General features: G+C 36.4%; 2 pseudogenes; one reads left to right on the forward strand and one right to left on the reverse strand.

Moving 5' to 3' along the window:
• The first annotated feature begins 15,765 nt into the window (after positions 1–15,765).
• On the forward strand, positions 15,766–16,675 carry LOC147503145 (single myb histone 1-like; annotated as a pseudogene).
• A 2,577-nt stretch (positions 16,676–19,252) lies between these two features.
• Positions 19,253–22,845, reverse strand: LOC147503146 (uncharacterized; annotated as a pseudogene).
• Between the last annotated feature and the right edge of the window lie 3,793 nt (positions 22,846–26,638).

Genomic DNA, 26,638 nt, shown 5'->3' on the forward strand with positions numbered 1-26,638 from the left:
TGGAAAGCTCTTTCCGAGCCGGTCGTTTTGACATAAGGTAGGCCCAATTCTGAGGTATGAGTCTAAAGATGTGGTATTCGGAAGTTCTGTTGACTTTGTGCAATCAAGCTTACTGCGTGGACTTTGACTTTTCATCTTTTGACCAGGCTTTACAAAGGCTTCGTCTTCTTGAATCTTGGCCTTTAATCACCGAACTCCTTAGTAACCAACCATTGCTCCTTTATCTCATCAAAGTGGCACATTTCTGCATATAATTGACTTTGAAGCCTGAAATACATAAAAACACGTAATCAGTATTAACTCTTACTTATTACTCACATAATTGGTCTAAAAGTATGACTGCTAAGAGGTTAAAACTACAGTTTTGGGCTCTTATCAGTGGTATAGGTAGAGACATTATTTTATCTAATTTGGCCTTATCTACTTCTATGCCGTCACTAGATATAATATGACCTAGAACTATTCCTCTTTTAACCATGAAATGACATTTTTCCCAATTTAAAACCATATTCTTTTTCTCACATCGTGTCAACACCTTCGAAAGGTTAGACAGACAGTCACTGAAAGAGTTTCCTTAAATAAAAAAATCATCCATGAAAACTTCCATAAAGTGCTCCACCGTGTCACTAAAGATATAAAGCATACATCACTAGAAGGTACTAGGAGCATTACAAAAGCCAAAAGGCATCCGTTTATAGGCATATATTCCAAAAGAACATGTGAAGGTAGTCTTGTCTTGGTTGTCAGGATTGATAATGATCTGAATATAGCCAGAGTATCCATCTAAAAAATAGTAATAAGCATGACCAGGTAGACATTCGAGCATCTGATCTATAAAAGGTAAAGGAAAGTGATCCTTTCGTGTCATGCCATTTAAGCGTCTGTAGTGAATACAAATCCTCTATTTCATAGGAACTCGTGTGGAAACATATTCACTAGCAGCATTACGCACAATGGTAACACCTAATTTCTTAGGAACTACGTGAATGGGGCTTACCCATTCGCTATCGGAGATGGGATATATGATACCCACATCGAGTAATCATAAAACTTCTTCCCTGACCACCTCTTTCATGGTAGGGTTCAAGCGACGCTGAGGCTCGCATGAAGTCTTTTCATTATCCTCCAAATGTATGCGATGTGTGCATACACTAGGGTCAATCCCCTTAATGTCGTCTAGGGACAAACTGATTGCGAAACGATGTTCCCTAATCACCCTAATCAAATGTGCCTCTTCATCAATAGACAACTGAGAAGATTTGATAACTGGATAACTACCATCCGGATCAAGCTGGATATATTTCTACTCAACAGGAAGAGGTTTAAGCACTGGGGTGGGAGGAATGGGTAGAAAGGCTTCCCGAAGGTAGTTATCTTGAGTAGTAAAGACTTGTTTAGGTAAGAGGTCTTCAAACTCGAATGATGGAGCTACATAATGATCTAAGATAGGAGTAGACTCTAAAAGGGCGTTGACTTCCTCTATGTAGGAGTCAACGTCGAAGTCAGAACTTCCGAAGGAAAAGAATTTATGCATCTGATTCTCTGGAAACATGTTGTTGAAATAATCTTGAGCTAAGCCCTCAATCATGCTAACTTCTCTATCGATAGTCGTATCGGGTAACTGTTGCATCATTTTGAAAACATTCACCTCAACAGAAAGGTGTCCAAAGAACATGGGCATCAAACCTTCATGGCTGTTTATGAGTGCGATGGCAGTTGCCAAGAAAGGATGCCCTAAGATGATATAGGAACAGAGTCGTTAGCGACTTCTGTGTTGAGGATAACGAAGTCAGCTGGGTAGTAAAAATCTTGAACTTTAACCAGCACATTTTCAACAACACCCTTAGGATACTTAATAGAATGGTTAGCCAATTGTAAAGTCATTTTAGTTAGTTACATCTCTTGTAGACCTATTTGTTTATATAGATAATAAAAGAGTAAGTTAACACTCGCCCCCAAGTCTAATAGAGCAATTGTCGTGTCGATATCCCCTAAGGTGCATTGTACAGTAGGACGACCAGGGTCATTATACTTAACGATTCCATTATGTTTAGATAGAGTGGGAAACTGTTTAGTTAAAAAGGCATCTTTTGGAATGTTTGTTTTCTACCTAGTTGTGCACAACTTTTTAGAAATTTTGCATGTTGTGGTAATTTTTTAATAGCTTCAAGAAAAGATAGGTTTATCGTTAGATTTTTAAAAACTTCCCTAATCTCATCAAAATTTGTATCTTTTTTTATATGGCTAGTCTCTGGGGAAACGGTCGTTTCTCTCTAAATTGAGCATATGGGTCAATAGGATTTTTAACCTTGGCCATTTTTTTTCTTGGATTGTGGTTTAACTGGTACCTTTACAGGGGTAAAATCTTCAATTTATATTTCGGTATCTACTAAATTTTCATTTGCAATGACCACTAGTGGTGTATCAACGGGCATAGTGACGGCGTTATCAACCACTCTGCCAGAACGGAGAGTGGTGTTGGCATTTAACTCACCTATGTTTAAATTTTCATTACAAGTATTACCGGTTACTTCAAAGGCTGTGTTTGACATTTTAAGATTAGGTATAGATTGACCTAGAAACATACCTTTTGGTTGGGCTTTATCTTAGGTTAACTGTTGTATGGATTATTGAATGGATTGTAAAATCTGTTATTGATCTTGCATGTAGGCATCAAAACGATCCGGTTGTGAAGGTGTACTGGCCACAGGTGGTGTGACAGGAACTATCTCGTGTTGATTATTAACGGATGGGTTGTGATAGTTGTGATTAACCGGGACAATACCTCTATTATTATTAATATTATAATTATTATAATTACCTGATCCTTGTACTTGTCTTGGTGGAGCTGGGTTATAGTTGTTTGTTGGCCTAACATTTTGATTATTAAACCCCGGAGGTGTAACTGGTTGATTATTTCGCCAACTGAAGTTGGGATTTTGTCTCCAAGGTGCGTTAGGAATTGGAAGGCTATTTAACGAGCAGGCATTTTCCGACTGTGCGGGTGGTTGTTCATAGACAAGAGGACAATAGGAGTCGGTATGCTCAAGACTAAAACATAAATTACATGGAAGGGAGTTGATGTTCATGACAGGATTAGGCTTATGTTGAACATAAATGGCTTGGCTGTGGAAGAAGAAGTAGCGGAGCGGGGGATGTCGTTACCCCTTAGTTATTATTACACTTGGATTGATCTTCTAAAAACCTATAAGCCTCTGAGGCTCCTTTACTAAGGAAACTACCCCATTCATTATATCAAGAACCTCCTTATGATGATGTGAAAGCCCCTTCAAAAAGGCACGAACAAGCATGTCTTTCGCAAGGTTATGATGTGGACACTCTATAAGAAGATCAGTGTACCAGTTCCAGGTCTCTAAAAAGGATTCATGAGGGTTCTAGTGGAAGAAATGAATCTTTTGAATCATTTCATCAGTCTTCAGTGGTGGGTAAAACTATTCCATGAACAATTGAACAAGTTTGGCCCCTGAGTCCACAAAATTAGGCGTTTTGGCAGTTAACCAAGACACCGCCTTATCGGCTAGGGTGAAAGAAAACACCCTCAGTTTCATTTGGTTAGAACCTATGTTAGGATGATGGAATGTAGTGAGAACTTGTTCTATCCTACATATATGCTGATAAGGTTTTTCATGGTCTAAACCATGAAAAATAGGTAACAAATTAAAAATATTTGGGGGAATTCGAAAATCCCCCACTGACTGCAAGAACGATGCATGACTTAGGGCCATCATTTAGGGCTTTGTAAAAATCAGAGAGAGGAGTCTCTGCTTTGTCAGCCATTGATGCAATTGTAGTGTGTGATATTCTAGATAGGCGTGTGCGTTGACGTTTACGATAAATAACGTTATATGGTTTTCTCTTACCAGACCTTAATCTCATGCAAGGATAAGTGCAATATGAAAGAAACATGACAGCAGTCAACAACAACCTGATATACTAGAATTAAACTCCTATGACAGAAGAGACGAGGAGTGAAAGAAGGAGAACCTGAGTGCCTCCTTGCTACGCTTATGAATAGCATCTTTAATACGAACCTCAGTGTCCTGTAGAAGCTTGGAACACTGAACAAATAATTATTTCCAACAAAAGGATGTTCTATAACTAAACTGTGTATATCGGGCTTTCTTCAGAGGGGCGCGGGCGCGCTCAAATATAAAGCAACTAGGGCGAGTGCGCGCTTTGTGAATTTTTTAGAAACAAACTTTCGCGTGATTTCTTAATGGGCTGGGCCTGAAAATTAGAAAGAAAACATGAAATCAACTTACTGGAAGGAAGGGCGCGTGCGCGCTAAGGTATATTGTAAATAAGCGTAAGCGCGCTCCGAGTACAACTTCGAAAAAAATTCCAGTAGACTTCCAGGAGCAAAATCCTATTTTCAAGAAACAGAAAACACAGTTAGAACACAACACTTTTGGACAATAGGGTGGGTGGGTGAATTGGGTTATTCGTAGAAATAACAAAACAAAGAGAATTAAATTCTAAAGACAACTAAGATGGCAGCGGCGCCATTTGATAAACTAAAAAAATACATTTTTACTCCTACTTAGCTAATTATGCTAGGAAGAAGTAAATGATAATTTATATTCTTTTATATCAAATTTCTACTCTCAATTATCATGCAAAAAAAACTAGAGTAAGAATTCATTCCACTCCTAGTTGCTTAGACCTTACTAATTCAATTTGTGATTAACAATTAAACAATATGAGAGTAATGATTCTAATTATAACTAATATGGTGAAAAATAATATTAAATATATTGTAAATTAAACTAGGGCAAATAAATATTAAGATGTGAATATGAATAAGGAATTAGGGAGATTTGAAATCCACATTGATTAATCCCTAACATGCTAGTATAAAGTTTGTTGCAACCCTAATCTTTATGTTTTCATACAAGGTTCAACATAAATGTTAGGTCTTTTTATCCCTAATTATTCATGGTGTCTTTAACCAACTAATAATTAGCATGAGAGAAAGTTGAAACCCATTCTCATGGTGAATGAACTACCCTCTAGTCTAGGTTTATTTTACTTATTGCTAAATAGAAAACCCTAAACTTGAAGCTCTTTAATACAACTATTCTATACTAACACATCAAGTCTTTATCAAAGCTTCAATCAAACCCCTCTAATGGAGGTTTAGCTATGTTTCATTAGACTATCATGGAATAAATCATAAGAAGAAGAAAACATAATTAAAGTACTACTTGAATAAAAATAACTTGAATTGTATTAATGGTGGTTAGGCTAATAAAACATAAATTAGGTTAAACTAAAAAGTAGGTAAGAGATCTTTAGACTAATTACTTTATACTATCTCTAGTCATAAACTAATTAGCATGAGAGAAAGCTTGTTCCTATTCTCATGGCCAAACTCACTATTCTCTAGTTTAGGTTAAACTCTTCTTATCTCTAAGTCAAGAAAAACCTAAACTTAAAACCTAAACAACAAATCTATAGTAACAAATCTATAGTAACAAATCAAGTCCTCTCAAACCTTCATTCAAACTCCCTCTAATGGAAATTTAGCTATGAATCATGGGACTATCATAGACATAATAATAGAAAGAAGAAGACATAATGAAGAACTACTTTATTAAAGAATAACTTGAATTGAATTAATGGTGTCTAGGCTAATTAACAATAACTAGGGTTTAAAACTTAAAGAAGGAAACTAAATTATTATTTAATGGGGAGAGAGAGAGAGAGAGAAGAGAACCCTAATTTACAACTAAACTAAAGAGGGGAGTAGCCAAGTTTTGTTTAGGCTTAATCCTCTTTATATAGGAGAGGGCTAGGTTTACAATTTCGTTCATGGATTTTGGAGCATTGTTTTGGGCCACTAAATCAAGCCCAAAACCTAATTACTTAACTCCAAAAAGGGTTTCTCTGTTGGAAATTACTGCAACAGTCTTTCCATCCATTTTTAGTCCTCTGATTAGATTAAGTTCTAAACTATTAGAAACCTCTTTCTGATCCAGTCGTTTTGACATATAATAGGCCCAATTCTGAGGTCTGAGTCCAAAGATACGGCTTGCAAAGTTCTGTTGACTTTTATGCTCTATTTCAGCCCGCGTTGACTTTGACTTTTAAGCTTTGACTGGGCTTTAAAAAGGCTTTTTCTCCTTGAAACTTGGCTTTAATAATAGAACTTCTTAGCAACCAACCTTTGCTCCTTTGTCTTGCAAAAGTGTCATATTTCTTCACATAATTGACTATAAGGTTTGAAATACACAAAAGAACGTAAACACAGTACTAATTAACTCTTATTTATTATAAACATAATTGGTCTATATGTAATATTATTAAGGGGTGAAAACTACAGTTTTGGGCTCTTATTAATATACATACAATAGTTTCTACATCTTTTCATGAATGGCATGCATCAGCATTCGTATGTATATAGCAGTGAGTTTCTGAAGCGAAGGTTAGAACAATTAAGGTCCATATATATCCTGTGAGAATCTACCCAAAATCCCATCTGAATTATTATTGAGTGATGATATAAAGGATTCCCGGATATAAAGACCACACGTCCACTTGCTTGATCACCATGCCATATCCTATGAGGGAATTTAGGCCATTTTTGGATCGATATAGCTAAATAAACGTTAAAACCCCAAAAATATAATGTTCCTCTAGTTACCACTCTTGAGCTTTCACCCTTTCTAAAATCCTTTTTATTCTTCACCAATAATTCATAACCTATCACAACATACAATAAAAAGCTTACCCAGCTGATAAGTTCAGAAAAAGAGTAGAGAAGACCTTGTACAAAAACAGAACAGTTATTTGATTCAAAAAGAAAAAGAAAAGAAAGAAAAGAAAAGGAAAGAAAATAAATACCCATTAAAAACCAAAACTCCAAAAATCCAAAGAAGTCAAAATTCGAATCTTCCAAAAGTTCAAAATCAAAAGGAGACAATATCAAAAACAAAAAAAAAAAATCAAAAGCAAAGTTAGAACTCCCAAAAATTCAAAATCATATGGACTCACAAAGCCAAAGGGCTAAAAGAATGTATCACAATTCGGAAGCAAAAGAACAAAATGAGGTTTTTCTTTGGTTACAAGTATCTTGAAGACCCAGTTTCTCGACTTATCATATTTTTTTTTCCCTTCCTTTTTCTTTCTAAACCATCACCCTAGCCCCGTAACTCCTAATATAAGACTTCTAACTCGATTAGGAATAGGATGGTGTGATAGTAAGTGGCAAGCGTGATCAATCGACCCCGGTTTCTTTGGACGTTGTTCGAGTATGCGAGGAATATAAGTGCCCGCTGCACTTGAGAGAACGAACCTTAAGTGAATCTATCAGAGAGTTGTGATTTCCACACACCCCTGTGAGAACCCACCTTAAGGAAGCTCTCCAAAAGCCTCAGAAACGACTCTGCTTTTGCATTTCATAGCTTATGTTTTGTACAATATCTTTATATGCTTAAATTACTATACATATGTTATTCTAAGTTCAAAGGAGCTTGTCCTTATTCACCGCTAATGAGATGTATGAACTTCTGAGAATAAATAAGGAAACAAGACCCTTTGTACTAAATAGAAGAAGTTTGTGAGTACCTTCACTGGAAAATTCTCACGAGGCTTAAAGCTTGTCCACTAGGGAATTCCTAGTGGTTTAAGGCCTTGTTGCATATGGTCAATGCAATCGCACTCTGCAAAATAAGATTAGTATAACTTATAATAAATCACTCAGTTGTGATCTTAGTTTTTTCTCTCATCCTTGCTTGAGGACAAGCAAGATGCTATTTGGGGGTGGTGATCAACTCCCAAATGTGTGTTTTATTACCCTTATATTACTGCAGTACAACCCTTCTTACGTTTAATGAAAAGACAACTCATAGCTTTTATTGCCTTTTTCAGGTTACAGAGAATTTCATATCACTTATCATAAAAGCTGCATCTTGGCACCAAAAGGAGCCTTAATCACTCTTATTATGAAGACCAGAAGATGCTATGAAACAGTGCTGAAAAAGTCAATCGGTCAAAGTCAAAGATTAAAGCCCTCAACTCAGAAGCCAGAGATGGATGTTCTTATCTCAAAACATGGCATTCTTCAAAACCTATCTTGGTCAAGAAGAAATCAAAAAGAAAAAGTAAAAGCAAAAGCATAAAGTGAAGTGTGAGGCGTCTCAAATGTAATGGAGAAAGGCAAATCAGTAAAAAACATAAAGTAGGAGTATATAATCTAGAAGTTAGTGAGAGAGAATGCACTTAGACTTAATCTAGTGTCATGTAGAATTTAATTTCTAGTCTTTTACATTTTCAAGTCTTTACTTTATTGTTCTTCATTTCTTTCATTTCAATCTTGTTATTTTGCTTTATTTCAATCAATCAATCAATCTTTGTTGTTGTTCTTTGGTTCAATACATCATTTCAATCACTTTCTTCCAATGTTTTCATGTCATTTAAATCTTCAAACAACTTAGGTTTTCATGTTCTTCATTAGCTAAAAAACTAAACAAGTTATAAACTAAGAGTGTACCTTCCTTCTTCTTCAACTCCCACATTCAAACTCTAAACAATCTAGGATGAACCACATTCAAATCAACTTTGAATATACTTCTCAATCTACAACTTCAATTGGATTTAACTAATAATTAGCATTTGAATGGTAATTACAGTTGAACCAACCTTAACCCTTTCGTAGGTGTTAAGATGATTTGTGAACCTTTTGGTGGTCCTTACAATCAGGTTTGGCTGGTCACTATGTGACCAGGTCGCTAAGCCTGTGTAATTGCTCATTAGTTCGTGGATGGTGAAGAAGACAATGTAGAAGTGAAATGAGCTAATAGCTAATTTTATTAATAATACTTGAGACATCATTGACAAGAGTTATTGATAAAATCATTTGAGAAGAGATGTGTTCCAAGGTCGAGGGAGCACGCCACCGAGCTGAGTTTTGATCCAATAAGCCCCATTCCCGACGACTTTGTGGATTATGTATGGTCCTTCCCAAGTTGGGTCTAGCTTTGGTGGTTCCAATGTCTTTTTGAGGACTAAGTCGCCTGCTTGGAATGTTCTTGGGATGACCTTCTTATTGTAAGATCACTGAACGGTCTGGTGATAGCAAGCCAAGGAGATTTTAGCATTCTCTCTTTTTTCTTGTAAGAGGTTGATCTCTTTAGATAAGATTGCATCATTAACTCCTTATTCAACTATATTAGAACGTGTGGTTGTGATTGTCAGTTCTGACGGAATGATGGCCTCAGTTCCAAAGCAAAGTGTGAAAGGAGATTCACCAGTGCTGACTTGGGCTGTGATTTTGTATGCCCATAAAATGTTTTCGAGTTGGTCTGGCCACTAGCTTTTCTTGATTTGATCTTCTTTTGCAAATTTTCTTTGATTGCTTTGTTTGTGGCCTCTGCTTGTCCATTGCTTTGTGCGTATATCGGTGTAGAAAACGTTTGGTTAATGTGCCACTTCTGTAAGAACGCTTTGGTTTGCTTGCCTGCGAACTGGGATCCGTTGTCCATGACTAAGGTGTGAGGCAAGCCAAATCTTGTGATGATGTTGGTCCATATAAAGTTGGTGACATTTATTTCTTTGACTTGCACTAATGGGATTGCATCAACCCATTTGATGAAGTAATCGGTTACAGCTAGGACGTACCTGAGTCTTGTTTTTCTTTATGGGATGAATGGGCCCATGATGTCCAAGCCTCACATGTGAAAAGGCCATGGGCTAGCAATGCTGATCAATTCCCACGCTGGATGATCAGCTCCCAAATGTGCATTTTATTACCAGTATATTGCTGTATTACAGTCCCTCTTCGCTTAATGAAAAGACAACTCATAGCTTTTACTGCTTTTTTTAGGTTAAGGAGTATTTTATACCACTTATCATAAAAGTTGTGTCTTAGCACCAAAAGGAGCCTTAATCACGCTTATTAGGAAGACCAGTAGCTGTTGTGGAAAAGTGCTGAAAAATCAAAGTCAACCGGTCAAAGTCAACAATCAAAAGACTCAATTAATAAGACCAAAGATGGAGGCCCTTATTTCATATTATGAAGACTTATCCCTAAACCTACCTTGGTCATGAAGAAACCAAAAAGTAAAAGCAAAAGTGAAAGGGTGAGGTGTCTAGTTTGTAATGGAGAAGGGCAAATCTGTAAATGGCAAAAATAGGGGTATATAATCAAAAAACAAAGGAGAGAGAACTCATCCATTGTCTTAGGATCCAAACCATTTGGTTAATTTGTTTATTTTCTTGTTTTGTTTTTAATTTCTTGTTGTTTTATTTCATTTTATTTCAATCAACTTGTTATTTCATTTCCTTTATTTCAATCAACTTGTTACTTGTTCTTTGTTTCAATCTTTCCTCTTGTTTGATTGTTTCATTTCAATGTTTTAATCAATCTTCATTTCATGTTTTCACGTCATTTTAATCAACAATCAAAGCTTTCAAGTTTATTAGCTTAGAACTATTCTAATATTCAAGAGTCTACCTTTCTTCTTCTATCTCCCTCACTCAAACTCTAAACAATTTAAGATGAACCTCAACTCTTAAGCTAAACTCTTTTGAAGTATACTCACTACAATATTAAATCTTCAAATGGCGCCTCCTTCATGGATTGAAGGAGTGAGAGTGATTGGTTAAGAATATAAGAAGGGAGCATCATTCTCATCTCTCCATTTCTATTTTTTTATTTTTCGTCATTTCATTTTTATTGTTTCTCTGTACTGATCTACTTTCTTGAAAATTAGGCTATGGAACAAAGAACTTGGAGAGAAACTTAAGACACAAAAGAAAAACCGACAAAGTTTGCCGGCACCGGACTGGTGACCGCACCTTAGCCGGCGGGCAACCGCCTGGCCACCTCAACAGAAGTCCGTACTATTTTTTTTGTAGTCCAGTTCATTGGCACACAGTTGTACTTCGAGCCTAGATTTTGTAATAGAGTAGGAGAAAATAGTGGAACTTGTTTGTAATAGTTAGTGATAAAAAGAAAAAAAAAAAAAAAAAAAAAAAAAAAAAAAAAAAAAACCTTGGTTTCGAGTGCTTTCTTATGATGAACTTGAGTTAAACTTAGTTTAATTTTAATACTTACCAAGGGATTAGGGTTTTAATTGTCTTGGGAAGTTCAAGTGTGTAAGGCAAGTTGTGGATCATATCTCACACACTTTGAATCAACTTGGTAATCAACACTCTAAGTCCAATTGACTCTAGTTAATCTAGGAGATTAATCTAAAACTAGTTAATTATATTAGTATAATCTTATTTTAGTTTTAAATTTGAGCCCTTGAAGGCAAAGTTGTATAAATTGTCAAAAACCCAACTTGTGGGCTTTTTAAGCGGGCCTTTATTTGTAACTTAAAACATGGTAAAGCTCGAAAGGTTGGGCCTGATTCTCAGATCAAGCGCCAACCGACGTCACCTTCTCCACAAGCAGCGTGTAAGCACAACTTGAAGGAAAATTCTAAACATCCCCGAAGCCCAAGAAGATGATACTTGTGTGTTCAAGCATCCTTATGTGATTGTTTGAAATTTACTTTTCACACTGCAATTTACATTCGCGCATAAGGCTGAACCCGAGCCATAACAACCATTGGGAAGTCATTACCCAATGTAGGTAAATTGGACGTTGCTTGATTCTTGAAAGCCCTAGACCAAAAAAATTAATTAAAATCAATCAACTAGAGCCCAAATAGTCACGCTCCTCCAGAAAAGGACAAAAATATAACCACGAGGATTTAGAGTAATCAGTTACCAGATTCCGGTGGACCAACTACCTTCCTCACTCCCCTCCCCCAGATTCATCGTGAGTGAGATTCTTGGTAGTACACCACTTGTTGAAGTGACTACCTACTCTTCTGAGATGTGTATTAGAGCCATCCTAGTCTCGCGCCCAATTGTTCTCTTGAACAGGGCATAGTAAATTATAGACCAAAGCAAATATTTTCAAAAAAATCCAAAAAAATGAATTCCTACTGTTTGTGCATCATCATTGATTGAGCATTCATGTCTTATCAATATGTATCGCAACCATCATGGAATTACAATGTAAACCCAGAACCTTGTTCTTTTTGCAGTAGTCCTTATCACTAGTTATCTCATTGTCCATCATATACCGAATTCGAGTCTACTACGGGAAATCCTTACGTTTACGAACCTCAATTTTCAAACTTTCCTAGTACCCCATACACTCAAGAGTTTTCTAGTCATGCCGACAATTCATGGAGTTCCTCCACAAATAGTCAACCACCATTCATATATCCATATGGTTAGTCAGAAAACGGTTTCACCTAAAGCCTATTACCATTCACATCACCATCCATATCAAATTCATATTCCACTACACCATCCATCACAGACCAACTCTATCAGGAAATGGCCAAGCAAACAATACTAACTCAGCAAATAGCAACTACCTTATGTTTTCTCCAATCTGATTCAAAAGATGCCATATCTGAGACTAATATTCTTCCCACCAGTCCAGAACCTAACCAACAAGAGAAACAAGTTACTATAACAAATCCCATTGCTAAAGACCATCCTAATATTAATGACCAATTAAAATCCCATCATCATCCACCTGACTATCGTGTGAATTCAAGATCTTATGACGATGACTATTTGCCTGAAGCCACAATCTCTCACATGCATTAATGCATCATCACCCATAAATGAGAAAACTCTAGCATAAGAAACTCAAGAACCTGTGTTAGAAATTAACTTGACAAACTTGGACAATGACATTGAGGAAATTTATGAAGATCTAGGCAGAGAGGACAAAGAAAATGAAGTTCTTGGAAAAGAGGGAATAAAATCTATGGTGGAAAGTGGATTTCAATTTAGTTTGGTCGTTCAAGACTTATCGATGGAACAAATTTGTGACATCCTTACTATTGCAGATATGAACCACAATCTTGTGGAAAAGCCAAAACTAGTTGAAGAATTCTCTGAGTCCTCGAGATCATGTGAAGAACCACCACCCAACCATCACCATCCTAAATTAACACCTCTTGAAATCCAACCTTCATTCATCAAAAATCCACCAATTTCTGAGGACAACACCATGAAACCATTTCAAAGAAACCTCAAATTTGCACTTAAGCCAATTACCTTTGAGATCATTCATAATTTTCTAATCCTTCCTAGTAAAAAGACTTTGCCCAACATACAAACTCAAGAGTCCATCATTTTAGTAGTAGAGAAACCTGGTATGTCCTATTCTCCATCAATTGAGTCTCATAAAGGACATCTACTACCAACTTCTCACTCTTTTGGACAATTCAACTATGGCGGGTTATTGTATAAATTCCATGATAGGTTACATAAGTTTTCTCTTATCATTCTGGATATTACATATCATAAGCATCATCTCATTCTTTTTGGGGGTGTATACTTTCATATGTTTTTCTATTAAGATCCCCAACAGTTTAGATTATTAGTATATAGTTAACATCATATCATCCATCATATGCATAATCTTGGGGAATCTGACTTAAAACGACCACACATATAGTCTTGACTATAAAAGACACATCGTGTTTTCTTGATGCATTCCATGGGAGTGCATCCTTTAGGTAACCGGACCACTCCACTTGGAGTGTGTGGTTGTAAGTGTCGGAACCTTAGTCCACGTATATCTCACGTATTCTTTATAAAATACTTTTTACTCATTGTTTGAGTAAGTGTGATCCTATGGAGCGAGTATACAATTTTCATTTCTTTATTTTACATTTCTTTTTCAAAATAGTTGTTTTTATCCGTTCTCATAATAAAAGGTTCTCAATACATCAATAGTCATGTGATTTTTCAAAAATAAAAACAAAATGGGCAATGGATTCCACATAGACCAACCCTTAGAAGTACACAATCTCCATTCTTCTAAGGGCAGTTTGAGGATCAATTATGTGTTACTAAGGGTCGCCCATATCACCATGCACTTTCTGTCTTAGCTTAACCCACATACACTACAACAGAACATGTTTTTAGCAGCACCAGACCCCATCGCTAAAGGTGCCTTTAAGCGTGGCAAAAGATATGTCGCAATGCACCAAATGGCGTTGCAAAGGCCAACCTAAAAAGTGCGTCTCAAATACTCAAATGCAACGCCAAAAGTGGTGTGGCAAATGTTCCTAGTTTGTTGCGACGCCTGTGGGCGCTGCTAATACACTAATTCCATTGCTACTTCATTTATGAAAATTAAATTAATTGCAAAAAAAAATCAAACTATTTGCAGCACTTGGCGTCGCAAATGAGAGCTTGTAACAACTAGGATGGCGTTGCAAAAGTGATATCTTTAGCTACACAACTAGGCATCACAAAAGGCAACCTTTTGCTACATTATTTCCGTTGCGGAAAGTTTAAATATTTGGCTACACAGTGCGGGAAGTTTAAATATTTACCTGAACATTTGGCGTGGCAAAAGACGTCTATAAATTTAGCCACACACCAAGTGTGGCAAAAGGTGTCTACGTTACGGTAGAATCAAAGCTTTTTAGCTACACCAAATTGTTGCGAATGATATAAATTCTAGAAAAGCACACGCTTTATTTGGGACGCATTTAGCATTACAGATGGTGCAATTCATACACATACTTGTACATTTCCATTTACATAATCCTGCCCAAAACAATTTTTATAGAACACAGTAACTCTATAATAATTCACCACAAATCATAACAAAATGAATTTCATTACTAAATCATTCAATACAAAAGATCTTAAAGAATTCACATAACTATTTTTTGTGAAAAAACATCATCTCTCATAATCTTAACAACGTTCAACTAAATTTAGACGAATTATTCAAAACTAAAATTCCACAAATAATGTTTATAGCATGCTAATTTGAGCAGCATCCACTCGGAGCTTCTTCTTGATTCTACTACTTCTGGTGACCAATCAACCAATCTGGCACAACAAATTAAAAATAAAAAATCACTTAAGTAAATTTATTAGAAACATTAATTAACCTAATATACACTCAAGTTGGCAATGCATGTGAAACTATGCACCTCCTATATGAGTAAATTGGTGCCCATGGCCAAAAGCTTAGAAAGAACTTATCAAAGTTATAACTCGATCGCATTCATGAAGGCACAGATCAAATAAGAAGACAAAAATAGCCAAAAGCTAATAGATTTTGAACTAAATTGTACATGTAAATGCCAAACCATTAAAAAATCTCGTGTCATAAAGTTATCGATCACCAATGAAACAATAAAATAAGCAAGGCTAAACATCAAGTAAATCAAGCAAACAAGCTCAATTACAAAAAACAGTTCAAACATATGGTAGAGTTAGATGTAAAGGTATCGGGCGTGGGATGCTTCCTGTATACTCAAAATAAAAGGTGGGTTTTCAGGTTATGTTCTCCTGTCTATTTCTAGTATCTTTTCTTTTTTTGGGTTCTAACTTGTCGATTGCTAATAGGAAGTAGGGACGACTTCCTGTCTCTTCGAGTCATTTTACAACCTTCAATCTTCCATTCTAAACATCGTTTTTGGTTTATCAATGTCATACAATATCTAAGGAACTATGACACTGGTTATCTGACGTCTTAAAGGTTCAGACACACCAAGCTTTCAAGGAATTATCAATGCCTCTGAACACCTAAGTCCAATCAGAAAACAAATATGGAATTCTGCTGCTGCAATTCTTATCTCCCAACGCTGTTTTTGGTTTATCAATGTCATACAATATATAGAGAGAGACGGTTGATGCAACATGGAGTGTGCAGTAAGTTAAACCCCCTCTCCCACTTCCCAATAGAAACCATTCCTCGTTTTTGCAACTTACTCACTTCTTCACTTCAGGAGAATAGGTTCATCTTTTAGAAGTTTAGATTGCAGTGATCCTTTTGATGGGTGCTCCTATGCAAAGATGGACAGAGGAAGAAGAAGCGGCCCTTAAAGCTGGAATACTTAAGCACGGATTAGGCAAGTGGAGAATAATATCGAAAGATCCAGAATTCAGCAGTATCTTGTGTTTGAGTTCCAATGTGGACCTTAAGGACAAGTGGAGAAACATGAATGTGACAACACAATATGGATCCCGTAGATTAGCAGGCAGAAAGACTTAAGAAATTGTCAAACTAGATGAGAATCCATTAGCCATTATGGAGGTGGTTTAGATTGATGAAGATATTCTTGATGTTAAGCCTCTTGACATTATCAATGGATCTTCTCTGCTATCTGCTTCTAAGAAGTCAATTCCAAGGTTGGACAATCTAGTATTGGAGGTTATAACCAGTCTGAAGGAGCCTACCAGGTCCAAGAGGACTAATATTGCCATGTACATTGAAGATCAATACTATGCACCTCCACATTTCCAAAGGATCTTGTCGACAAACTTAAAGGATTTGACATCAAGTGGAAAATTGATCAAGGTAAGTTACAAATACAGGATTGCTCCAAGTTTAGCGGGATTATGTTGGCATTGAAAAAGGCAAGATGCGGATTCTTACAGAATCCCAAGTTGATGCAGAGATTGCAAAGTTGAGAAACATGACCGCACAGGAGGCTACTACTGCTGTTGCTCGTGCAGTTTCAGATGCAGAAACTGCTATGGCTAAAGTTGAAGAGGCTGCAAAGGAAGCTGAGGCAGAAGCTAATGCTGAGGCAGCAAAAGCTTTTGCTGAAGTAGCAATGATGACACTAATAACAGAAATATGCCTAACCTAATGGTTCATGCGTGATAAAAGCTCAAAGGCAAAGTTACAAGGTTTTCCCAGATTGATGAATGTGTGTGACTATAAATATAGGACTTGTGAAGGCAGCTAGTGTAGGGAGACAAAATGATCGACCCATCCATCTGTAACACTATTTTTTGTGTCCCTGATGGGGTTTTGAGATTTTTGGTAGTTCTAGATTGTTGAAAATTGAAGTATAGTACAGGATACGAGAAGCTACAGAAACATGATATACTATTGGATGTTGAAGATATATAATTACACAATTTCATTAAAAAAAATGTCATACAATATCTAAGGAACTATGGCACTGGTTATCTAACGTCTTAAAGGTTCAGACACACCAAGCTTTCAAGGAATTATCAATGCCTCGATGTGTACACCTAATTGTCAATCATATATCCCTAATTGTGTCAAAAAAGAAAAAAAAAAAACCAATACATCATTAACAGAAGATAAGATACCAATATTTCTTACTTGCTTAAAGTTCTCAAACTACGTACCATTAAGAACCTTCACTAAACTGTACCATCCAAGCCTCCATCCTAGCTTGAACTGCCAAAATCTCTTCCAATTTAGTTCTTTGGGATACCATTTCAGTAGTGAGCTCGTTATTACGTTTTTCACTTCCTTCACCCTCCTCCTTTGTACTTCCTCTTCAACACTGCTCCTTTCCACTTCCTCTTCTAAGTGAATGGATCTCATCCTTCTAGCTGATGGTGGCATGACACCATGCCCAAGTCCTTTATAATATCTAGATCTTACACCCAATACTGTACTAAAAATTTCATCCTCAGTCTTTGGCTCACCACCTTCTGCGTCAGACTCAACTTTAAGTTGTCACATTCGGTTCTGTAAGTTTAAACTAGGGATAAATATATGAAATTAAAGTGCAATGGTAAAAGCAAGTAAGAGTCATTTAACTTACATAATTTTCTTGAGCTACCGGACTAGTCCATCCCTTACTACTAAAGTGGGTTCGACGGTAGAATTCAATTTTTCCCACAGTTTGTTGGGTTTTAGAGTCGCGCTGAAAAATATTTGAAAATGCATAATTTATTTTAAATAATAGTACACAACTCCAAAGCAACATAAATTATGTAAATAAAAAATAGTACCGATTCCTCTAAGAAATGTAGAAATGACTTTGAACCAGCACAATGGTTTGTTGAGAGCTTTTGCCGATTACTTGAATTCTGCTTGCTAATTTTCCGAAGTAAAATGAATATTGTATTACAAGTTGTATTTGAATCATATAATCATATAATCAGTAGCTCATTGGACTCAACTTTAAACTAAGATGGGATAGATGCAAAGAGCTGCATTATTGCCTAATCTCAAGTCAGGAGGAAAACAAAGGGTTTCAGCTTTAATAAAAAAAAAAATTAGAACAATCCTTTCCTTGGAACATAGCCAGACTACCACTTCAACCTCAAAAATATAATTATATCCTCTTCTAGATTTCCTTAATTTCCTCAAAATACATGAAACCAATCATAACAACAATAACCATTTAAAGGAGACCAATAAGTAAACTATCATATACCTTGAAATCTTCCCTTCGAAACCAATCACAGCAAGCATCCCATTTATCTTGTGCCACACCACTATGAGGATTTCGTCATGCCACTGCATCATTTCCAAAACGTTTATAGTGCAAGTGAAGAAGACACCTATATCCTCTTAAGCGCTCCCCTAATATCTTGTCCACGACATACTTCACATGTGGAAGTTGCATATCCACATCAAACTTATCCTACAAGAAATGCATTACAAAGTTACAAGGAATCATTCTGATATGCCATGCAACTAGAATAAAAACTTTATTACCTTAATGCGATCACGTAATGGTCCTCTCACGTCCTCTTCCACTTTATCCCAATCACTGCCTATAATAGGTCCATGTTGTCGCGCTACTACTCCAATATCCCTCACGAATTGAGTACTCCACCTTCCCACAGGTCTTGCATGATCTTTGTGGATCTCTATCCTAGGTTTTTGACTAGTAGCAGCTTTGTAATCAATGATTTTATTATTCATAGCCTTGCCTCTTTTATTCTTAGTTGGAGTTGTTAACAAAAACATTCATAAAAAGAAGAAAAAAAAAAAAAAAAAAGATGCCTAGTCTTTTATTATTGAACTATCCAATGCATTAAACAAATCAAAATATAATCTTATTACCAATACTTGATGTGTTCACTTCGCTAACTGCTGACATTGGTTGTGCCCTCACTCGTCGAGTTACACCTGGCGTCATAACTATACACGCAAAACTTAAATTTGATAAAAAACAATTGATACCAAATGGCACATAATCTAAATACAATAATAAAGCACATTAAAAGTCATATATAAAAAGATTAATATAGCATTAAAATGGAGAGTTTCAATTCTTAATATATAAGCATGTACTTGACTTAGCACGAAATAGATCCAACAAAAAAACTATCACTTAATGTAATGCAATCCACACAACCTGTCCTAGCTAGAATATGCTTTAACGTTTAATGTGAATGCATGGCATATATATATAGATATAGATTACCCACATACAAAATGGATAATGAAGTTTTTCATTAACATTCAATCAACGTATGTATCATCATCACTGGATACGACATGCTCCTCTTCATAACAATACTCCATTAATGTGTCATCTATTTCATCATCTTCCTCGTCAATAATGAAATTGTCATCGGTTTGATGACTTTCCATAGCGGCCACGACCGCATTAGCATCAACTTCGTTTGGGTCCAAATCCTCCCTATCTAGACGTATGGGTGTGAATGGTGCATTTTGAACCCCGCTGATGCTGCTTGCTTCATGAGTTTGATCAAGTTAGACATTGTCGATATTCACCCCAACCGCTCCTCCTGTTGATATGTTACATCACTACCTGCTTCTTCTTTCTCTGGAACATCAAACACGTTTTGAGGCTTTGTCTTTTGCACAACTTTCCAACCAACACCTAATTTGGTATCATCAACATAAAAGACTTGACATGCTTGCGTGGCTAAGACAGACTGGTCATCTTTATACCACGTCTTGAAGCCATTAATACTAGTAAAGTGACCATCCATTTGAATCCCCGTCCTTCTATTACCAACATCACACCAATCACATTTGAAAAGATAAAGTCGATTCCCAAATAGATAACTAACCTCAAAAACATCAGTTAACACACCATAAAAGTCAATCTCTTCTCCTTAGTGTTCCCCTTTTACTTTAACACCACTATTTTGGGTTCGGAGATTTTTTTCTCAATCCTTGGTGTGAAACCTAATCCCATTAACAATGCATCCGCTATACTATTTCACATGTTTATCAGGCCCACATGCCAATGAATATAATTCATCTGTCACTTCAGAGGAGTTCTCACTATGTAATACTTACATCTATTCATAAAATTAGTACACCAAATTAGGAAAACATAATTAGCATATTATCCAAGTTCATAACCATTGTATAAAAAAGTAGTAATACGAGCTCTTACACGTTTTTGAAACCAACTAGGAAACAACATTTCTTGTCTCTCATGTAAGTTGTGTGAGCTTTGTGTTTCAAGCTCTGTCATGTGTTAACTGCATGCATATCAAATATATATAAACTTAATAACTCAGAGTAGTTGATGATGATAAAAAAAGACTCGGTAAGCTAAATGTAATAAAACTTACTCTAAATATGTTGAATTTCTTCAAAATTATTCAACACATAGTAATGAGCCTTGGCATAGTCTTTTGGATCAAGAATGGAACTTGTATATGCTCCTAAAGGCCGAACATTCTGTGTGAAAACACGAAATCCACCTGTTGATTCTCATTACCACCATCATAGTTTCGTTCTTCACGATTAAACCGAGTTTCAAATCCTTGAAGATACATGGAGCAAAACGTGAAACATTCGGTGTCTACATACGCTTCAGCAATTGAACCTTCAGGGTGAGCTTTATTTCGAACATATTGTTTTAGCGTGTGTAGATACCTGTTTACATATAACACACACATGTAATATATATATATAGCAAATAAAAACTTGAACATGCTAATTTCAAATTAAATAAATTACAAACCGTAAACCTCACCTTTCAATAGGATACATCCACCTATACTGTACTGGTCCTCCAAGTATCGCCTCACGTGGCAAGTGGATAGCCAAATGGACCATTACATCAAAGAATGCAAGAGGAAATATTTGTTCAAGCTTACAAAGTATCACCGCAATGTCCTTTTCCATTTTCTCTAATACTTCCAATTTTAAAGTCTTGCAACATAACTCTTTAAAGAACATTCCCAACTCAACCAATGCAATGGCTACATCATTGGGCACAAAACCACGTATTGCAATTGGGAGAAGTTATTGCAAGAGCACATGACAGTCATGAATTTTCATTCCTATTATCTTACCATCTTTAGCATTTGCACATCTAGAAATGTTAGATGCATAGCCATCGGGAAACTTCACCGACTTCAGCCACTGGCAAAAAGATTTTTTCTCTGAAGATGACAATGTGTAGCATGCCGGCAGCATTACAAACTTATCACCTCTTGGGATTAGATGCAACTCTTTTCTTATACCCAATGCGGCCAAATCTAATCGAGCTTTTACTGAATCTTTTGTTTTACTATCTATATCTAATAATGTCCCCACTACATTGTCACAGATGTTCTTCTCAACATGCATAACATCCAAGTTGTGTCGTAGCTTAAGAGTGTCCCAATACGGTAACTCAAAAAATATGCTTTTCTTTGTCCAATTCAACTCCATCTTAGTACGCTTTCTCTTCTTGTTAAGCGGTGGCTTTCCGAATTTCTGAAGAGGTTTACATAGTTCACCTATGTTAACAATTCATCCCTAGACAACTTTGTAGGTGGCAACCTGCTCTCCCTATTTCCATCAAATAAGTGTTTGCCACGAGTTCTCCAAGGATGCCTTGGCTGCAGAAAACGACGATTGGCCATATAACACAACTTTCAGCCATTCTTTAAATACATGGAAACTGTATCCTTGTTACAATTAGGGCAAGCCAGTTTCCCCTTCGTGCTCCAACCAGATAAATTACCTAGTGCTGAAAAATCATTTATGGTCCATAACACTGCAGCATGCAACCAAAATGTTTCATTTTCTACTGCATCATACGTCTCCACCCCATCATTCCATAACTCTTTTAGTTCATCAATCAAAGGTCATAAATAGACATCGATATCATTCCCAGGTGATGTAGGCCCTGGGATCAGTAGACACATGAAGGTGAATGGTTCTTTCATACATTTCCACGATGGTAAATTATATGGCATAACCAGTACCGGCCACATACTATATTGGCTGCTCATATTGCCAAATGGTTTAAATCAATCGCTTGCGAGACCAAGGCGAACATTGCGAGGATCATTGACAAACCACTCATGTTCCTTGTCAAAATCACCCCAAGCTTTAGAATATGCTGGGTGTCTAAGTACGTTCTCCTCATGCTCAAGTTTTTCTTTATGCCACCTCATATCTGCAGCATTAACCCTCGACATGAATAGCCTCTTGAGCCTTGGTTTAAGTGGAAAGTAACGTAACACCTTCTGTGGTATTTTTTTAGTCTTGCCTTCGAAGACTTGATACCTCGGCTCACCACATTCTGGACAATTTTGAAGATTTTCATTTTCTTTCCAAAACAACATACAATCATACTTGCATGCATGGATTGAGATATAACCAAGTCCCAAGTTACGCATTAATGCCTTCACCTCGTAATGGGACTTTGGGAGTGTCTCACCTTCAGGCAATATTGCTTTAATCAACTGGAGAATCATAGTGAATGATTTGTTACTCCAGCGATTGATTATCTTCAAATGAAGCAACTTCACAACACAATCTAACTTTGAAGATTTACAGCCTGGATACAAAGGTTGACGCGCTTTACTCAAAAGTTCATCAAATGGATCTATATTTCCTACATAATTACTAGAGCCACGTTCACCTTCTATCACATTTGATGCATTATTACCTCCTGATTCCCTATGTTCCACATTAGGCACCAGATTATCAATGTGTATTGGAGCCTGCAAATCTTCAAACATGTCATCTAGTCCATCAAACTGTACCCCTTCACCAACATCATCGTCATCATCGTCACTTTGTTCCTCATAGTCTTCTCCATGAAAAACCCAACGGGTGTAATTCTTGTCCATGTCGTAAAGGTCTAGATCTTCTTTTACCTCATCGATGTGCTTGTAATTCCTATTTTTTCATTGTTTGCATGGACATCTAGTCCTACCCATTCTGTCTGTATGACCACGAGCAATCTCAACAAAATCTCTAATTACTTTCTTATAGTCAGGCCTAAACCTATTCGGCGATTGCATCCAACTCTTATCCATTTCTAGTAATCAAAGAATGAAAACATGAATCAAGTATGTTATACCTTTAATAAATATGGAAAAGGAAACATATCTTACCAAGGAAAAAAAATACCACATATCTCACCAAGGAAAAAAAAATACTCGTAGACATCAAATGGTAGAACAGAGCAACACTACTAGATTAAAATGAGGATCAACATGCATTTACATTAGACAGGGCAAACTATAATCAATGTGAACAAGAGACAATGTACTTCTATAAAACTAAATGAAAAAATGTTTATGACTTCTAATCAACCAGACAACTTGGTTCTCCCACAAACTAATCCAACGTTCCCAATACTACTTGTCTACAAAACCTTACACTACTAAAACAAAGATATTTCATATTGGTTACTTCGTTGCCAAGTGTCCTAGTATGTATGGTGTAGAATATCTATTGTTCAAGTTTAGCTAAGGACTCTAGTTAGCATAAATTTAAGTTCAGTTACTTATCTATATATATGTTGAATAATTATCTATATGTTGAATTTGTATTAATAATTATCTATATGTTGAATAATTATCATCCCATAACATGGGTTTATATACAAGTTAGTTTCTTGTCTACCAAGACACACTATTCTAAATACATAATATTCTCAATATATTGTTTCCTATCTAAATATATCCTAAATATATTGTTTCCTATTTAGAATATATATACAACTTTCTACACATCCCCTCAAGTTGATGCATAGATGTCAATCATGCCCAACTTGTCAACTAAGCTGTCAAACACTTTTGTAGATACACCTTTGGTAAGAACATCAGCTAATTGCTCCTCTGAGGTTACGAAAGGAAAGCGAATAACCTTCCTGTCAAGATTTTCTTTAATATAATGACGATCAACCTCCACATGCTTTGTTCGATCATGCTAAACTAGATTATATGCAATCTGAATGGCTGCTTGATTATCACAATGTAAATCCATAGGCTTTTGAAGCTTGAAGCCCAATTCTTTCAAGACATTATGGATCCACAACAATTCACATACTCCATGTACCATACCTCGAAATTCATCTTCTACACTCGATCTGGCCACAACTTTCTGCTTCTTACTATGCCAAGTTACAAGATCTCCACCAACAAAAGTAAAATATCCTGATGTAGAACGTCTATCAGTTTTATCACCAGCCCAATCTGCATCTGTGTGTCCAACAATGTCCAATACATCATTCTTTCCAAACAGTTTACCTTTGCCAGGCGCCTTCTTCAAATAGTTTAAAATACGAAAGACTGCATCCATATGTTCTTCACTCGAACAATGCATAAACTAACTAACCACACTCACAGCATAAGCAATATCAGGTCTAGTATGAGAGAGATAAATTAACCTTCCTACAAGGCGTTGATACCTTCTTTTATCAGTAGGAACTTGGTCAGGATAAATGGCGAGTCCATGATTCATCTCAATGGGTGTCTCCATCAGTTTGCAATCTAACATTCATGTTTCAGCAAGCAAATCAAGGACATACTTCCTCTGTGAGAGTGAAATCCCCTTTTTGGACCTTGCAACTTCAATACCCAGAAAATACTTCAGTTGTCCTAGATCCTTCATTTCAAATTCCTTTGACAAATACTTATGCAATTCATTTATTTCCTTCGGATCATCCCCTGTAATGATCATGTCATCAACATACACAATTAGAGATGTAATCTTACCATCCTTGTGTTTGATAAACAAGGTATGGTCAGAATTGCTCTGTTTGTACCCAAAGGCTCTCATGGATTTTGTAAATCTTCCAAACCAAGCTCTTGGAGACTGTTTCAGGCCATACAAAGACTTCTTCAGTTTACACACCTTCCCAACATCTTTGGGATGGTTCTTCACACCTGGAGGCATATCCATGTATACTTCTTCCTCCAAATTCCCATTCAGGAATGCATTATTCACATCAAGCTAGTGCAAGGGCCAATCTTTATTTGCTGCAAGCGAAATTAAAATTTGGACTGTATTGATCTTCGCCATAGGTGCGAAAGTCTCCTCATAATCAATTCCATAACGTTGTGTGTATCCCTTGGCAACCAATCTTGCCTTATATCTATCAATAGTTCCATCTGTATTAAGCTTCACAGTAAACACCCAACGACATCCAACAGTCTTCATTCCAACAGGCATATCAACTACCTCCCATGTTACATTCTTTTGAAGGGATTCCAATTCTTCATTCATTGCTTTCTTCCATTTTTTATCTTTCAAAGCATCCTACATGTTACTAGGAATAGATACAGTAGATAATTGATTTATAACAAGTGCATGTGATTCAGAAAGCCTATGGTTAGACATAAAGTTAGCTATAGGATATTTAGCATTGGCTTTAATGTCTAGTTCATATTGTTTCTTAGGAACTCCCTTACTCGCTCTTTGTGATTTTCTAGGTTCAAGACTTTCTAACCCAACAAACTCACTAAAGGTTATAGGAGGTACCTAAGGCGGATCATTCTGACCGAGATCTTCAGTTGTTGATGTAGAAGGGGAAATGTCGTGTGCTACAGTTTCAGATACATCCTGATCATATGCTTCTATCTGATCGCTGGGAACCAAATGGTTGATTGTCTGCTCATGATTATTCTCTGCTGCTACATGATCAATTTCTACTGCAAGAAGATCAAATCGTTCCTCCAAGTGTTCCAATTCTTCAAAAACATCAAAGTTGTCAATAGACCAAGGATTCCCTTTACCGCCACTCTCCCCCTGAAAGGAAGACTAGGAAACTCCCACTGAGTAATACGGGTCTAATTCATGGAATGAGACGTCAAGAGATATATGCCTTTTGTCAGTAATTGGATCATAACACCTGATAAGAGCCTAAAACTGTAGTTTTAACCCTTTAACAGTCATACTTTTGGACCAATTATGTGAGTAATAATTAAGAGTTAACACTGATTACGTGTTTTTATGCATTTCAGGCTTCAAAGTCCATTATGTGCAGAAATGTGCCACTTTAGTGAGATAAAGGAGAAAAGGTCGGTTACTAAGGAGTTCCGTGATTAAAGGCCAAGATTCAAGAAGATAAAGCCTTCCTAAAGCCGGTCAAAAGCTGAAAAGTCGACCGCGGGGCTGAAACAAACCTTACAAGTTAGCGAAACTTCCGAAAAGCCGTATCTTTGGACTCAGACCTCGGAATTGGGCCTACCTTATGTCAAAACGACCGACTCGGAAAGAGCTTTCCAATGGTCTCAGCCTTAACCTAATCATAGGAGCAAAAGTGGACGAAAAGTCTATGGAAGCCAACTGCAGCTGAAGAGGCCTTTTTGGACTGAAAAAATTGGGTTTTGGGCCAGAGAATCTGGCCCAAAACATGGCTCCAAGCCCATGCACGATTTTTAGATCTGAAAGTATAAAAACAAAAGGTTAGCTCTTTGTTAATGGTAGCTAGTTAGACCTAAATTAAGATAGATAATTCTAGATCTGTTTTCATTAATTAAATTAAGCTTTAGTTCCATTTTCAATTCTTGTTTTAGATTAAGTCTTTGAAACATTGTTCTTGATTGATTAGATAAATAAAATAGTTGTTTTCTCAATTTCGAATTGTGTTATTTCAATTTATAGATCTGATTTTAATTCTTGTTGATTATC

The sequence above is a fragment of the Coptis chinensis genome, chromosome 4, assembly GCF_015680905.1.
Source record: "Coptis chinensis isolate HL-2020 chromosome 4, ASM1568090v1, whole genome shotgun sequence".
Classification (NCBI taxonomy): domain Eukaryota; kingdom Viridiplantae; phylum Streptophyta; class Magnoliopsida; order Ranunculales; family Ranunculaceae; genus Coptis; species Coptis chinensis.